We start from the raw sequence: 16,217 nt of genomic DNA on the forward strand, positions 1-16,217 counted from the left end.
TTTTATAGTTTTCAGTGTTCAGATCTTTCACCTCTTTGGTTAAGTTTATTCCTAGGTATTTTATTCTTTTTGTTGCAATTGTAAATGGGATTGTATTCTTAATTTCTCTTTCTGATACTTCCTTGTTAGTGTATAGGAATGCAACTGATTTTTGTATGTTGATTTTGTATCCTGCAACTTTACCATATTCATTTACTATTTCTAAAAGTTTTTTGGTGGGTTCTTTAGGGTTTTCTATATATAAAATCATGTCATCTGCAAATAATGAGAGTTTCACTTCTTCCTTTCCAATTTTGATCCCTTTTATTTATTTTTCTTGCCTGATTGCTCTGGCTAGGACTTCCAATACTATGTTCAATAAGAGTGGTGAAAGCAGGCATCCTTGTCTGGGTCCTGTTCTTAGAGGGATAGCTGTCAGTTTTTCTCCATTGAGAATGATATTAGCTGTGGTTTGCCATATATGGCCTTTATTATGTTGTGGTACTTTCCTTCTATACCCATTTTATTCAGAGTTTTTATCAGAAATGGATGCTGTACCTTGTCAAATGATTTCTCTGCATCTATTGAGATGATAATGTGATTTTTATTCTTCATTTTGTTAATGTGCTGTATCACATTGATTGATTTGTGGATGTTGAACCATCCCTGCATCCCTGGAATAAATCCCACTTGATCACGGTGAATGATCGTTTAAATGTATTGTTGTATTCGATTGGCTAGTATTTTGTTGAGGATTGTTGCATCTCTGTTCATTGGTGATATTGGCCTGTAATGTTCTTTTTTTGTGTTGTCCTTGTCTGGTTTTGGTATCACCGTAATGTTGGCTTCATAGAATGAGTTTGGAAGCTTCCTCGCCTCTTCAATTTTTTGGAAGAGCTTGAGAAGGATAGGTAGTAAGTCTTCTTTGAATGTTAGGTAGAATTCACCAAGAAGCCGTCTGGTCCTGGACTTTTATTTTGGGGGAGATTTTTGATTACTGTTTTGATCTCCTTACTGGTGATTGGTCGGTTCAAATTCTCTATTTCTTCTTGATTCAGTTTTGGAAGTTGTATGATTCTAAGAATTTATCCATTTCTTCCAGATTGTCCAATTTGTTGGCATATAGCTTTTCATAGTCTTCTCTTATAATCCTTTGTATTTCTGAGGTGTCCCTTGTAATTTCTCCTCCTTCATTTCTGATTTTACTTATTTGAGCCTTCTCTCTTTTTCTCTTGGTGAGTTAGCTAAAGGTTTGTCACTTCGGTTTATCTTTACAAAGAACCAGCTCTTGGTCTTATTAATTTTTTCTATTGATATTTAGTCTCTATTTCATTTATTTCTGCTTTGATTTTTAGTATTTCCCTCCTTCTACTGATTTTGGGCTTTGTTTATTTTTCCTTTTCCATTTCCTTTAGGTGCACCGTTAGATTGTTTATTTGAGATTTTTCTTGTTTGTTGAGGTAGGCCTGTATTGCTATAAACTTCTCTCTTAGAACTGCTTTTGCTGTATCCCATAAATTCTGGCATGTCATATTTTCATTTTCATTTGTCTCCAGGTATTTTTTGATTTCTCCTTTTATTTCTCCATTGACCCAATCGTTGTTCACTAGCATTTTGTTTATCTCCACATATTTGGGGCTTTTCTAATTTTCCTCCTGTAGTTAATTTCTCATTTCATAACATTGTGTTCAGAAAAGATGCTTGGTATTATTTCAATCTTCTTAAATTTATTGAAACTTGTTTTGTGGCCTAATATATGATCTGTCCTGGGGAATGTTCCACATGCATTTGAAAAGAATGTGTAATCTGTGGCTTTTGGATGGAATGTTCTGTATGTATCTACTAAGTCCATCTGGTCTAATATGTCATTTAAGGCCCATGTTTCCCTATTGATCTTCTCTTTGGATGATCTCTCCATTGGTGTAAGTGGAGTGTTCAAGTCCCCTACTATTATTGTGTTACTGTCTATTTCTCCTTTTATGTCTGTTAATAATTGCTTTGTATATTTAGGTACTCCTGTGTTGGGTGCATAGATATTTACAAGTGTTTTAGCTTCTTGTTGGATTGTTCCTTTTATCATTATGTAGTGCCTTTCTTTGTCTCTTGTTACAGTTTTTGTTTTAAAGTCTATTTTGTCTGATATGAGTACTGCCACCACAGCTTTCTTTTCATTGCCATTTGCATGGAGTATCTTTTTCCATCCCTTCACTTTCAGTTTGTGAGTGTCTTTAGGTCTGAAGTGTGTCTCTTATAGGTAACATATATATGGATCTTGTTTTTTTATCCAATCAGCCACCCTATGCCTTTTGATTGGCGCATTTAATCCAATGACATTTAAAGGAGCTACTGATAAGTATATACTTACCGCCATTTTGTTACTTTTTTCCTGGATGTTTTAGTAATTCTCTCTTCCTTTCTTCTCTTCTCTTGCTCTCTTCCCTTGTGGTTTGATGGCTTTCTTTAGTATTATGTTTGGATTCCTTTCTCTTAGTTTTTTGTGTATTTATTATAGGTTTTTGGTTTGTGATTACCATGAGGTTCATATATACTAACCTACGTATATAGCAATCTATATTAAGTTGATGGTCTCTTTAGTTTGACCTCTTTCTAGAAGCTCTACCCCTTTACTCCCCTCCTCCAATATTTTATGTTTTTGATATCATATCTATCCTCTTTTTTTGTTCGTGTGTATGTGTTACCCTCTTGTCATGGAAATAGATAATTGTAGTGTTTTTGTCTTTTGACCTTCATATTGTCTTCATAGTTGGTTGATCTCCTACCTTTACTGTACTTTTGCCTTTACTGGTGATTTTATTGCGTTTTTTGTGATAATTTTTCTATTCCTATTTGTGGTCTTTTTCCCACTTAAATAAGTCCCTTTAGCATTTCTTGTAAGACTGGTTTCTTGGTGATAAACGCTTTTAATTTTTGCTTGTCTGGGAAACTCTTTATCTCTCCTTCCATTCTATATGATAACCTTTCCAGGTAGAGTATTCTAGGCTGTCGGTTTTTTCTTTTCAGCACTTTAAATATATCATGCCACTTCCATCTAGCCTGTAAGTTTTCTGCTCAGAAGTCAGCTGATAGCCTTATAGGGTTTCCTTTGTATGTGACTTGTTGCCTTTCTCTTGCAGCTTTTAGGTTTGTCTCTTTATCTTTAATTCATGACATTTTAATTATAATGTGTCTTGGTGTGGGCCTCTTTGGGTTTATCTCGTTCAGTGCTCTCTGCTTCCTGTACCTGGATGTCTGTTTCCTTCCTTTGGCATAGGGTAGTTTTCAGCTATTATTTCTTCAGTTAGATTCTCTGCCCCTTTGTCTCTCTCTTCTCCTTTTGGGACACCTATAATATGGATGTTAATGTGCTTGATGTTGTCCCAGAGGTCTCTTAGACCTGTCCTTGTTCTTTTTAATCCTTTTTTCTTTTATCTGCTCAGCTTGGGTGATTCCTTCTAGTCTTTTGTCCAGCTCGCTGATCTGTTCTTCTATATCGTCTACTCTGCTAGTGAGCCCCTCTAGTGAATTTTTCATTTCCAGTATTGTATTCTTGTGTGTGTGGGTGTGAGGAAGATTAGCCCTGAGCTAACATCCGATGCCAGTCCTCCTCCTTTTGCTGAGGAAGATTTGCCCTGGGCTAACATCCGGGCCCATCTTCCTCTACTTTATATGAGATGCCACTACAGCATGGCTTGACAAGTGGTGCGTCAGTCCGCACCCGGTATCCGAACCTGCGAACCCCAGGCTGCTGAAGCAGAGCATAGAAACTTACCTGCTATGCCACCAGGCTTGCCCCTGTATTCTTCATTTCTGATTGGTTCTTTTATATATATTTTTCAGTTCTTTTTGAAGTTCCCACTGAGTTCATCCATTCTTCTCCCAAGATCAGTGAGCATCCTTATGACTTTTTGTTTGAACTCTTTGTCAGGTAGATTGTTTATTTCTGTTTCATTTAGTTCTTTTTCTGAGGTTTTGTCCTGTTCCCTTACTTGGAATGTATTCCTTTGCCTCCTCATTTGGCCTCTTTCTCTGTGCTTCTATCTGTGTATTAGGTGGGTCAGCTAGGTCTTCTGATCTTGGAGAGGTGGCATTATGTAAGAGATGCCTCATGAGGCCCAGCAGTGTGCTTCCCTCTCGTCACCAGTTCCAGATGTTCCAGGAGTGACCCCTGTGTGCGCTATGTGTGTCCTTCTGTTGTGGAAGGGTTGTTCTTGCTGCAGGTGCCCAAGGAGTCTAGGCTGTCCCCCCTGACCAGCTGGTTGTATTGCTCAGCTGCGTGTGGCTGCTATGGACCCTTCAGTCACTTTATCGGGTGTGGGGAGCCTCAGCACAGTTGGCTGCAAGGTCTAATAGCACATTCCTGTTGCCGTTTTTCTGTTGAGTGAGTAGGTCCCCAGCATGGCTGGTTGCTAGGCTCAATTGCAGCTGAGTGGGGTTGGCCTCAGGCAGAGGAGAACCCAATTGTTTCAGGCTTTGGAAGGTGAGGCCAATCCCCTATGTGGCTGTTTGAGCAGCAGAAGTCTGCTGCAGCTGACAAGCCCCACCACCCACAGGACCACACACCATCAACACAGTCCTGCCCCATGCACGCACCCCCACCCACTGAAGTGGACCCAGTCACCCCACTGCAGAGACCCCACACATTCCACCAACACCCCACACACTCCACCCGCTCCTCATGCATGCCCTGCCCCACAGAGACAGACCCAGTCGCCCGGCTGCAGAGGATCCAAGCATCCAGCCTATGCAGGTCCACCAGTTGCCTGAGGGCTTGCTGTTGGGTGGGGCCAGTCCCTAGGGTGGGCTGCCTGCCTTGGCTGAGCTGGATTAAATCGGTGCTCTAGTGGGTGAGGCAGACCCTGAGGTAACAGGCCACGGAAAGAACTCCAATGGCGTCTGCCAGCGTCCATGTCATTACAACTGTACTAGGTCACAATAATGGCTGTCACCAATGTCTCAGTCCCTGGAGAGGTCTCACCTCTCACCGAGATGCACCTGGAGCCTAACAAGTGAGTTTCTTCACCAAAGGACTGTGCACCTTTCTTTCTGGATTTTAGGTTGCTTTCTGAAACGAGTGAATTTGTATGTGGGCTCTTTAAGAGCTGGCTTTTTTCCCCTTATGTCCAGTAGCTTTTTTGGGGGTATTCCTTGTTGTAGTTAGTAGCCAGCAAAGCCAGATATTATGACGCTCGTCTCAGTTGTGCTGAGTCCAAAAGCTGCTTATAGTGGTAATGCTCCCCCACTCAGATCCCCCGCTCCTCCAGGGAAGGCTGCATACCTTTGGATTGCTCCCGGCTGGCCATGAAGTGCCACGGCTCATGAAGCTGGCTTTTTTTCTCTCTAGAAAGGAATTTCTGTTTCTTCAACCTCAGTCACCACTGTCCCTTGTTACAGGGGTTCTTTTTATCCAAGTTTCAGTTCTCTCAGGGGTAATTGTTCCAAGAGTAGTTGTAAATTTGTTGTGTCCTTGGGAGGAGGTGAGTTCAGAGTCTGCCTACGCTGTCATCTTGACACCGTCCAGAAACAACCTAAGAGTCCATCAACTGATGATTAGATAAAGAAGATGTGGTATACAGGCATAGCTTGTTTTGTTGCACTTCCCTTTAGTGCACTTTGCAGATATTGCATTTTTCACAAGACTCTCCACCAGCAAAAAGATTACACCTTGCTGAAGGCTCAGATGATGGTTAGCATTTTTTAGCAATAAAGTATTTTTAAATTAAGGTATGTACATTGTTTTTTTAGACATAATGCTATTGCACATTTACTAGACTACTATAGTATAGTGTAAAAGTAACTTTTATATGCACTGGGAAACTAAAAAATTCACGTGACTCACTTTATTGTGATATTTGCTTTATTGCAGTGGTTTGGAACCAAACCTGCAATATCTCTGAGGTATGCCTGTATATATACAATGGAATATTATTCAGCCATGAGAAAAAGGGAAATCCTGCCATTTGTGACAACATGACAGACCTTGAGGGTATTCTGCTAAGTGAAATAAGCCAGACAGAAAAAGACAAATATTGCACGGTATCATTTATATGTGGAATCTAAAGGAAGAAAGTCAAACTCATAGAAACAGAGAGTAGAGAAATGGTTGCCAAGGGCTGGGGGTTGGGGAAAACAGGGAGATGTTGGTAAAAGGGTACAAACTTTCAACTATAAGATAAATAAGGTCTGAGGATCTAATGTACAATTCTATATAGTTTATAGTTGCTATAGTTGATAAAACTGTATTGTATAATTGAAATTAGCTAAAAGAGTAGAATTTAAATGTTCTCACCAAAAATAAATAAAAACAAATAAATAAAGAAATATGTATATATTATTGCTACAACAACAACAACACCTTCAGTGCCTCATCGCTCTCTAGCTTCTGGCCTATTTCTCTACTCTCTGTCGTGGGCAAAGGGCTTGAGAACGTTGTTTGCACTCCTGTCCATACTTCCTCACCTCCTGTTCACTTTTTTCTCTTTTACCTTTTTTCCCTCTGGTCACCTCTTAACCCATGGCAGTTTTCCTTCCCCTCCTTCTTTCTTAACCCATTGTAATTTGCCATCCACCACCACCGCTCCGTGTTCTCTGCAAGACTACCAGTGATCTTGTTGCTAAATCTGGTGGATGTTTTTTTTTGTTTTGTGTAATATTTGGCATGTTGACCACTCCTTCCATTTGGAAGACGACTTGCTCTTGGTTTCTGTGACACCACACTCTCCTGGTTCTACTCTTTACTCTTTGGCCACTACTTCTCGGGCCCTTTTGTGGATCCCTCTTCCTCTGCCCTTGCCTTAAATGTGGGTTTCAATAAGGTTATGCCCTTTTTCCTTCTCTCTCTCACTCACAGTTGCAGTGGGCAATCTCATCCATTCCTATGGCTTTAATAACCATCTACATGCTGATGGCTCCCGACTCTATAGCTCCAGCGTACATTTCTCTCCTCAATTCTAAATCCATATACCCAACTGCCTCCCAAATATCTCCCCTTGGATATCCCACAGACACTTAAAACTCAGCAGGTCCAAAATTGAATTCAGTATTTTTCCCCTAAAACCTGTTCTTCTTTGGATGTTCTCTGTCTCAGTGAATCGTTGCATCATCCACTCAGCCACCTCAGCCATAAACCCAGGCTTCCTCTTTGACTCACTCTGTTAACTACCACATGCAATCCATTCACTAATCATGTTGATTTTTACTTCCAAAATATTCTCTCATTCAGAGATTCTACACTGGGGTTCATGGACCCTGAAGAGTTTCAGAGAATCCATGAACGTGCTGAATTGTAGGCAAAATTTGTCACGATTGTGTGTATTTTCTGGGGAGAGTGTGCAGGCCAAAGCTTTCATCACATTCTCAGACAGATCTCTCACTCAACGAAAAGTTAAGTACATTGCTCTAACTCCATCCATTTCTCTTTATCCACTCCCCCCCCTCCACCAGCTCTGACCAGATGTTGTCACTACAAAGGACTATTTCTCCATGGAACAGTCTCTCTGCTCTCTTAGGGCTGCAAATAAGGAGGGGATCTTACTGAGGATATGGACTGAGGCTAGCAGGGCTGAATGCACTCTGCCCCAGGGAACTCCTGTGTGCCATTGTGGCCTGCTCCTTTCCTCTCTTTCTGCCAACAGATCATTTATTCTGTCCCTTTTCCTCCCCTCCCCCATCTCTCCTTCTTCATCTTCTCCTTTTCTCTTTTCCTCATTCTCTTTCTCTTTTTTTCTCTTTTCCTCATATTCTCTCTAATTCTTCATTAGCACACTAATTATAGGGTCTTTGACACACATAGCTTGAAGCCTCTTAAAATCAAGACTAGAGGCAGCATTCACCCTGCTCCTTGGCTCTTGCTTACAAAGAGCCTCCAACATCCCCTCCACAGAAGAGGAAAGGGGAGTAGGGGCCCTGGGCTTGGAGGTGTGGGGTCAGTAAGTAGGGAGACCCCAGACCCAAGTATAAGTGTAGTGAGTTAGCAGAAATATGTGTGGCAGGCCAAGGAATCACAGACCATACAATCTTTGATTAAAATTTAAAGTTTGGAAGAAATTTTAAAAGATATCTAACCCAATCTTCCTCCCATCTAGTAGAGATGGTCCTTCTTGATTCCTTTCTTTCCATCATCCTGTACATCCACCAACAAGTTCTGTTGGCTCTACCTCAAAATATATTCCATTTTGTTCCATGAATCTGTGTGTCTCTTCTTTCTTTAAAACCGCTGTTTTGTGTACTGTAGCTTTATAGTACTATAGCTCTCTTGAAATCAGGTAGTGTGAATCCTCCAACTTTATTCTTTTTCTTCAGTATTGTTTTGGTTATTCTAGGTCTTTTGCTTTTCCATACAAACTTTAGAATGATTTTGTCTGTATCGACAAAATAACTAGCTGAGATTTTGACTGAAATTATGTTGAATATATACATTAAGTTGGCAAGAATTGACGTCTTAACAACATTGAGTCTTCCTATCCATGCACATGGAATATATCTTTATTTATTTAGATCTCCTTTGATTCCCTTCATCAGTGTTTTCTACTTTTTCATTTTCAGATCCTGTACATACTTCGTTATATTTACACCTAAATATTTCATTATTTTGTTGCTATTATAACTAGTATTTTTTAAATTTCAAATTCTAATTGTTCATTGCTGGTGTATAGAAAAGTAATTTATTTTTATGTATTGACCTTGTATCCTGTGACCTTGCTATATTTATTAGTTCTAGAAGATTTTTTTTGTAGATTGTTTGGAATTTTTTACAATCCCACAAATTTTGATAAGTTGTATTTTCATTTGACTCAAAATACTTTAAAATTTCTCTTGAGACTTCTCCTTTGACCCATATGTTATTTAGAAATGTGTTGTTTAATCTCTAAACATTTGGGGATTTTCCAGCAATTTTTTAAATAATTTTATTTATTTATTTATTTTTTTCCCTCAAAGCCCCAGTAGATAGTTGTATGTCATAGCTGCACATCCTTCTAGTAGCTGTATGTGGGATGCGGCCTCAGCATGGCCGGAGAAGCGGTGCATCGGTGCGCGCACCTGGGATCTGAACCCAGGCTGCCAGCAGCGGAGCGCGTGCACTTGACCGCTAAGCCACGGGGCCGGCCCTCCAGCAATTTTTCTGTTACTGATTTCTAGTTTAATTCCATTGTGGTCTGAGAGCATACTTTGCATGATTTCTATTCTTTTAAACTTGCTAAGATGTGTTTTATGGCCCAGAATATGGTTTATCTTGGTGAGCGTTCCCTGCAAGCTTGAGAAGAATGTGCGTTCTGCTGGTGTTGGATGGAGTAGTCTATAAATGCCAGTGAGGTCAAGTTGGTTGATAGTGCTGTTCAGGTAAAAACACATTCAAAATCTGTTCATTTATCTTTCTCCACCATCACTCTCCTAGTCCAAGCTGTCTTAGTCTCTTGCCTGGACCTCCTAAGTGGCCTCATAAATAGCCTCCTAACTTGTCTATGTGTTTCCAGTTTTGCCCCCACTATAATCTATTCTCCACACATCAGACAGAGTGATCATAGATCATGTCACTCCCAGCTCAAAACCCTCCAATGGCTTTTCATTGTACCTAGAATAAAATCTAAACACCTTCCCATGGCTGAAATGGCCCTACACAGTCCTGCCCCAGAACTTTTTTCCTGCCTCATCTAGTGCCAGTCCCTCTTTCTCTCTCCAGTCAGACTTCTTCCTGAAGTCCTTTGAGTACACCAAGCTCACTCCCAACCTAGGGCTTTTGCCTTTGTGTTCCACCCTGCCTGGGATGCCATGCCTCTGAATCTTCATGAAATGACAGCTTTCTTATACAGTCTCACCTCAACTGTCACCCGCTTGGAGAGACCTTCCCTGACTACTCTGTTTCATCTTGTTCCCCATCCCCACCCAGTCACACTACCTTTGTACTGTTTTTCCTTTGTTTTCATTACACTTTTGACCTTTTGAAATTATCTTATTCATGTATTTGTTTGGTTGCTTGTGTCTGTCATCTTTTCTCTAAAATGTGAGCTCCAGCAGAGCAGGGACCCTCATCACCACTAAGTCTTCAGCACCTAGAACAGGGCCTGGCACCTACATATTTATTGAATGGCTGCATTTTCACTTGAACATTTCCAGTGACTTGGAGCTGACTACTTTGATCCACGAGGCAGCCAATGCCTCTTTGAATGGTTTTGTATGTTACAAGCTTCATTTTTCTCTTGAACTAAATACTGCATTCTTGACCATATAAACAGATTAGAAGAGAAAAAAACTTATGATCATTACAAAAGATGCTGAGGAAGCCTTTAATAAAATTTAACACTTGTTAGTGACAAAAAAAGTTTTTAGCATACTAGGAATAAGAGGGAACTTCCCTAACCTGATAAACAGCATCCTCCAAAATCCTACAGCAAACACATATAATGGTGAAACATTGAAACTTTGCCTTTAAGATGAGTAACAAAACAGGGATGCCCGTTGTTGCCCCTTTTGTTCAGCATTGAACTGGAGTTCGTGCACTTTAAGACAAGGAAACAAAATAACAGGAATAAGGATTTGGAAAGAAGAAACAAAAATGTCATTTAAATCTACCTTCTCATATCTTTCATCCATTTGTCCTCCTTCTGTTTCCCGGAGGCCCACAGACCAAAGCTGTCCCCTCTTCTGCATGACAGCCCAGGTCTTCTTCCCTTTCTGGGCCTCAGTCACCTCATCTATAAAATGAAGAGTTGGACAAGGTTATCCAAAAATCTCCTTGTGGCTCCATCTTTCCATGATTCTATGAGTGCATAGCCTCTCTCCTGCAGGCTAAACATCTCTATTTTCCTCAACAGTTCCTAATAGTGATGATTTCCAGAGCCCTCCTTTTCTATTAACACACTTTGTTTTGTTTTTTAAAAATACACGGTGCCCCGAGCTGGGACATAAGGCTAAGAAAGGATAGGGAACAAAAAGATTGGAGTAGAGAGAGTTAGACTGAAAACAGAGCATAAAAATGAAATGGTAAGAGAGGCAGCAGAGAGAACAGGCAGGGGATAGCACCTGAGGAAGAAGTTGCCTGGCGGGGTGGGGGGCGCCTTGACTTCTTTCTCTGGGATGGGAGGAGAGTCCCCTGCATGGTTTTGGGGACAGTGATGGGAACTGAGTTTGTGGTTGGCCACAAGCACTTGGCGGCTCTGCTAGTCCTTCCTTCCAGCTTTCCTACCCCTGGGATCCAGGACCCTCCCTCTCATAGCTGGAGATGGGGGAGGGGTATTGACAAAAGCCAGCTCAGGATGGGAAGGGAGGCTGCACAGAGCCAGGTCCCTGTCCAGGAGGCAGGAGCAGCCGCCACAGTGGGAGGGAGCAGCAAGCCAACAGCTGAGTGAGACAAGGCCTGGGTTATTTTTTTTCCAGTTTGTTGGCATGTGGGTGGATTTTTCTCCTTTTTTCTTCTCTCCTGCTCTCTGCCATTTCCACAGAGATGTGGGAGTTTGCAAATTTGTCTCAGTGGAGGGGAGATACAAGAGCTGATTTGGGGGGTCCTTGTCAGGGGCCAGGGGAGCAGGGAAGGACACTGCAATTTTGATAGCAAGAAAACTAGGACCCATTCCCTGATGGTATCACTGGGGCGAAGAAAGCTCTCACTCTTTCTCCTTTCCTCTTGAGGCTACAGGGATGCCTTCTCACCTCTGCTCAGCTCTTACCTCTCAAATCCATCCTACCTGGTGATTGCAAAAGCCTCTCTCTGCTTCTTCCCTTGCTCTGTAATGCCAAATGCCCTTTCCTCAGGGCCCTGGACAAACTATGGGCACACCTGAGACTCTCCTGCCCAGAGGTTGCTCCCCTCCCCAGTACTTCTGGGGAGCTGGGGGTGCGGGCCAAGGAGCTTTCCTTTTTTTCTAGTTATACATTTAAAAGATAAAAAAAAAAACCAGTACCTATAGCACATGCTAAGTGCCAAATGAGTGTTTCAGGCTTTCAGAGGAAGAAGCTTTCTGAAAGGATTAAGGGGTGGGTAGTTTAGGGAAGGCTTCCTGGAAGACGTGGGACCTAGACAAACTGACAGAGTAGGCAAGAGCATGCCAGGCATGGGCAAAGAGCGTGAGGCTGTGGGTCTAGACACCTAGATACTAATCCTGGTTCTTCCATTAGTTTGTAATGTGATATTGAACAAGAAAGTTACTTCCCTTGTCTTGGGCTTTCTTTCTTCATCTGGAAAACAAGCTGGGTCTCTAAAGCTCTTCACGTCTGTGGAGCCTGAATCTTGATTCCTGGCCTTGGGGGTTATGAGCCATTTAATGAGGTCATGTGTACTTGGAGTGCATTGAACACCATCAAAGGGTAGGATGACCAACTGTCACAGTTTGCCTGGGACTCAGAGGTTCCCTGGAAAGCGGAACTTCAGTGCTGAAACAATCCCAGGCAAACCAGGGTGGTTGGTCACCCTAGCAAGGACCACATCCACTACTTGGTGGTGTTATTATTAATGTTATTATTACCACTAGAGGGCAACACTCTCTTACGCCTGGGAGGAGGTCTTACCCCCACCCAAAAGGTGCAGAACTGTCCTCTCATTCCAGGACCTCTGGGTCTTTCTCCTGTAGAGGAGAACATGGAGGAACAGAGACATCTGTGGATCTCAAATCCCAGGAGTTTCCTTTTGGCCTTGCCAGCCCCACGTGGTCTGATTTTGCCAGGTGTGCCCGAACCCTGATCGGCACTCAGATGCCTAGTCTGTCCCACTGTGGCAGAACTAGCCTGCTTCTCAGGGGACTGGGGAAATAGAGAGACACTGACACATAGCTTTGGTTTGTCTGAACACAACAGGCACTTTCACAAGGCTACGCTGTTCGTCCCATGCTTTGATTGTCTGGCAGTGTATGCAGTCTACAAGGCCAGCTCCGTTGATACAGGAGCCAGCTTCCTCCTTCCTAAAGAATTGATTTCTCTATTACCTTATACACCTTATCACACTGAATTGTAGTTATAATTGTTCTATCTATATATCCCATTAGATTATTGATTCATGCATTCAACAAACATGGATTACTTATTGCTTGCTTACCATGTCCCAGGCTTTTTGCCAGACCCATGGTACAGTGGGAGCAAAACAGACGGGGTATCTGCCCTTGTACAGCTAACAGTCTAGTGAGGGAGGCAGGAGGGAAGCAAACAAAGAACTGCGCAAATCAACATGTAATTACACACTTGCGAAGTTCAAGGAAGGAGAAGGGCTCACCGAGAGCATATGTGAGGGGGATCTGCCTCGTTTGGGAGTGAGAGAAGGTGCCGCTGATCAACTGGCATTTGAACTGAGATCTGAACGATGAATAGGCGGTAAGTAGGCAAAGGCAGTGAAAAGAGCTTTCCACGCCAAAAGAACAGGTGTTCAGGGCCCAAGAGGTGAAGAGCCCAGCTCCCAGGAGGAGATGTTTGCTCCTTGAGGGCACAACCTGCCTCTTGTTCATCTCTTGCTATAGCTCCAGGCCTGGCACACAGAGATGCCAAATAAATGTCTGTTGAATTGGATGACATTTTGTCATGGAAAGCATCATAGGCTGGGGGTCAAAAGACCTAGCTTCTGCTTCCAGCCTTTCTGGGCAATTAAGTTCAATTTTCCAACTGCTTACTGTGCACCCACCATGTGCAAGGACCTGGGGCTAGGCCCAGTTGGGGGATTGAAAGGTAAACAAAATTGTCTCTGCCCTTCAGCAGCACATGGTTGGGTAAGCTGGCTGACAGGTACACAGGCCCCTTCCACTCTCTGGGCCTCTTTCTATCCACTTCTAAAAGGCGGGATTGGGATGACAGGATCTCTAAGGCCCCTTCCAGCTCTAACAGTCTTGACTTGCTTTTCCTTGAATAATGGCCAGTTAGATGGTAGAGGGACCAATGGAGCTGATTCTTCCATTTCTCCTGCCCTGTAGAAGTCACATGGAATAGGACTGGGGCAATGCAGGCTTGGGTTCCATTTATGGACCGTTTTTCCTTTTACAAGGGTCTCAGGAGCAGTTAGGGTTCACTGCTTTTGGCTAGAATGTTCCAGCATTCAATGAACCTTTGTTTCTTTCTTTCCTGTCCCCTCTCCCCACCACCTCCCTCCCCCCAGTCTTCTTTTCTACATCTAGAACTGTTTTTTGCATATATCAGGGCTGGAAAGGGCCTTTAAAATGATCTTATCCAACCTCTCCATCAGTGTTTACCATTCCCTATGCAACAGACCCTCCAAATGAGGCTGTCCAGCCACTATTTGAAGACCTCCAATGATGATGAACTCACTATCTTCACTAAGCTTCACCTGTGAGAAGTTTCTTCCCTCTGGGAATCTGTCTTCCTGTAGTTTTCACCCTTTGCTTCTGGCTGCGCCCTTTGGAGCTAAGCAGAATAATTCCACTACATTGCCCCCTGACAGCCTATTCGATATTTGAAGCCAGTAATCATGTCTTCAGAAGTCTGCTCTCCTCTAGGCCAAATATCATCTGTTCCTTCAAATGTTCTTCATTGGTTCAAATCCCCTTAGCATCTGTAAATATAGTTTAGTTTATGTCAGATTTATATTCCGCCTACGTTAAAGAGGATATTAGGCGATTCATCAGTTGCAGCATGAAAGAAAGACGATTAGGGATAAAAATGTGGAAGAAAACAGGCCAGATCCCATGTAAAGGAAGCACGAATAGAAGTTGCCAGGTACCTAAAATGAACTGGATTATAATTGGACTCTGAATTTGGCTCGAAGTTTTATGGCAGCTAGGACAAAATTGGAAACACATAGGGTTATGTGGTTTTATGTTCTGACAGGATCAAGCTTACAGATCATCTTCAGAGAGAAAATTTTTCCTAAAACGAAACTCCAGACTAGCCTATTAGGATTGCCTTCTGTGAGACTGCTCCAGACTGACAGGTACTTTGGATATATCTTGCCCCTTCCCCCACTAGGGGGAAGGGAGCTGGAAGGATAATTAATTAATTAGCCAAATGCTCTCTCAGTTTTAAGTACCACTATCTCTTTAGGGATCCCCACAGAGATGAGAGTCTTCCTTTTCACTTCCTTTTTCCTTCTCCCTATGTTCCTCACAGATGCTCACTTTCCTACCCTTCTGCTCTTTAAAGTCTGCAATCTTAAGACTCTGGAACACCAGACCTCAGGAAATAGCCCAAGTAAGGAATTGTAGCCAGTGGTCACACAGATATTATGTGCAAATCATTTCTCTCTGGTCTTCAGTGTACTCATATGATACAAAGGTCACTTCAGCTCTGATATTCTGGACTGTAAACTCTTTGAGAGACAGGCTAACGATTTTTAAAAATTTTTTATTTTCCCGTCTCGTGTCTGGCAGCTAACAGGTATAGCAGAATATCTGCTTATATATAGAGCTGTGAGAATCCAATAGGAAAAACCAATTTGAACAGATGCCACCTTTGCATCTGAGGAAAACATTTCATGGCTCTCATTATCATGACGAGTTTTTGTTGACTGGATACTGGCAGTGGTGAGATGTGGTTTTTGGAGTTCTTTCCTGCTCTAGCTCTGCATTCCTTGGCAAAGCTGGCCCTAGGGTAAGGGGAATTGGAGCAATCACACCAGGGACTGAGGCTTCTGGGAAACGGCTCTGGGAGGCAGCAGGCAGGAAAAGATGGTAGTGCCACAGTCTCTGCTGAACAACAACAAACCAATACAAAACTCACCTTGTAGTGTGTAATATTCAGTGCATACAATATCCGTGTGGACCTCCTCCCCTCCTACCATGTTACTCTCCTGCTCAAAAACCTTCCATGACTTTTCATTGCATGTAAAAGAAGGTCCAGATGCTCCAGTTTGGCAATGGAGTCTTTCCAAGCTGAATCAAACCATGTCTTCTCATCTCCTCCTACCCCTTACAACACACACACACACACGCACACACAGACGTGTGCGTCTCTCATGCCCTCTTCAACCAAATTACGTGTGGTTCCCTAAACACACATTGCTTTCCTGACTCTGTTCCTTTCCTCCCTCTGTGCTACCTGTTGAAATCCTAAGCTCAGCTCAAATACTTTCACATCCATAGAGACCTCCCAGCACCCCAGTCCTGGTGCCTCCATTCTAGTGCTTTGCACATTCTGTCTTGCTTGTGTGACTTATGGTTTTGTTTGTGACTTATGGTTGTAGCTCTCTGACTAGACTGGGAGCTTCCTGAGGGCACAGCCTATGCCTGATTCACCCAGAGCTCTCCATCATCCTTCCCCGCTTTGTCTTTCTCCAGAGCACCATCTGTGTTAGTTTCCTAAGGCTGCCATAACAA

The sequence above is a fragment of the Diceros bicornis genome, chromosome X (genome assembly GCF_020826845.1).
Source record: "Diceros bicornis minor isolate mBicDic1 chromosome X, mDicBic1.mat.cur, whole genome shotgun sequence".
In the NCBI taxonomy this organism is placed as follows: domain Eukaryota; kingdom Metazoa; phylum Chordata; class Mammalia; order Perissodactyla; family Rhinocerotidae; genus Diceros; species Diceros bicornis.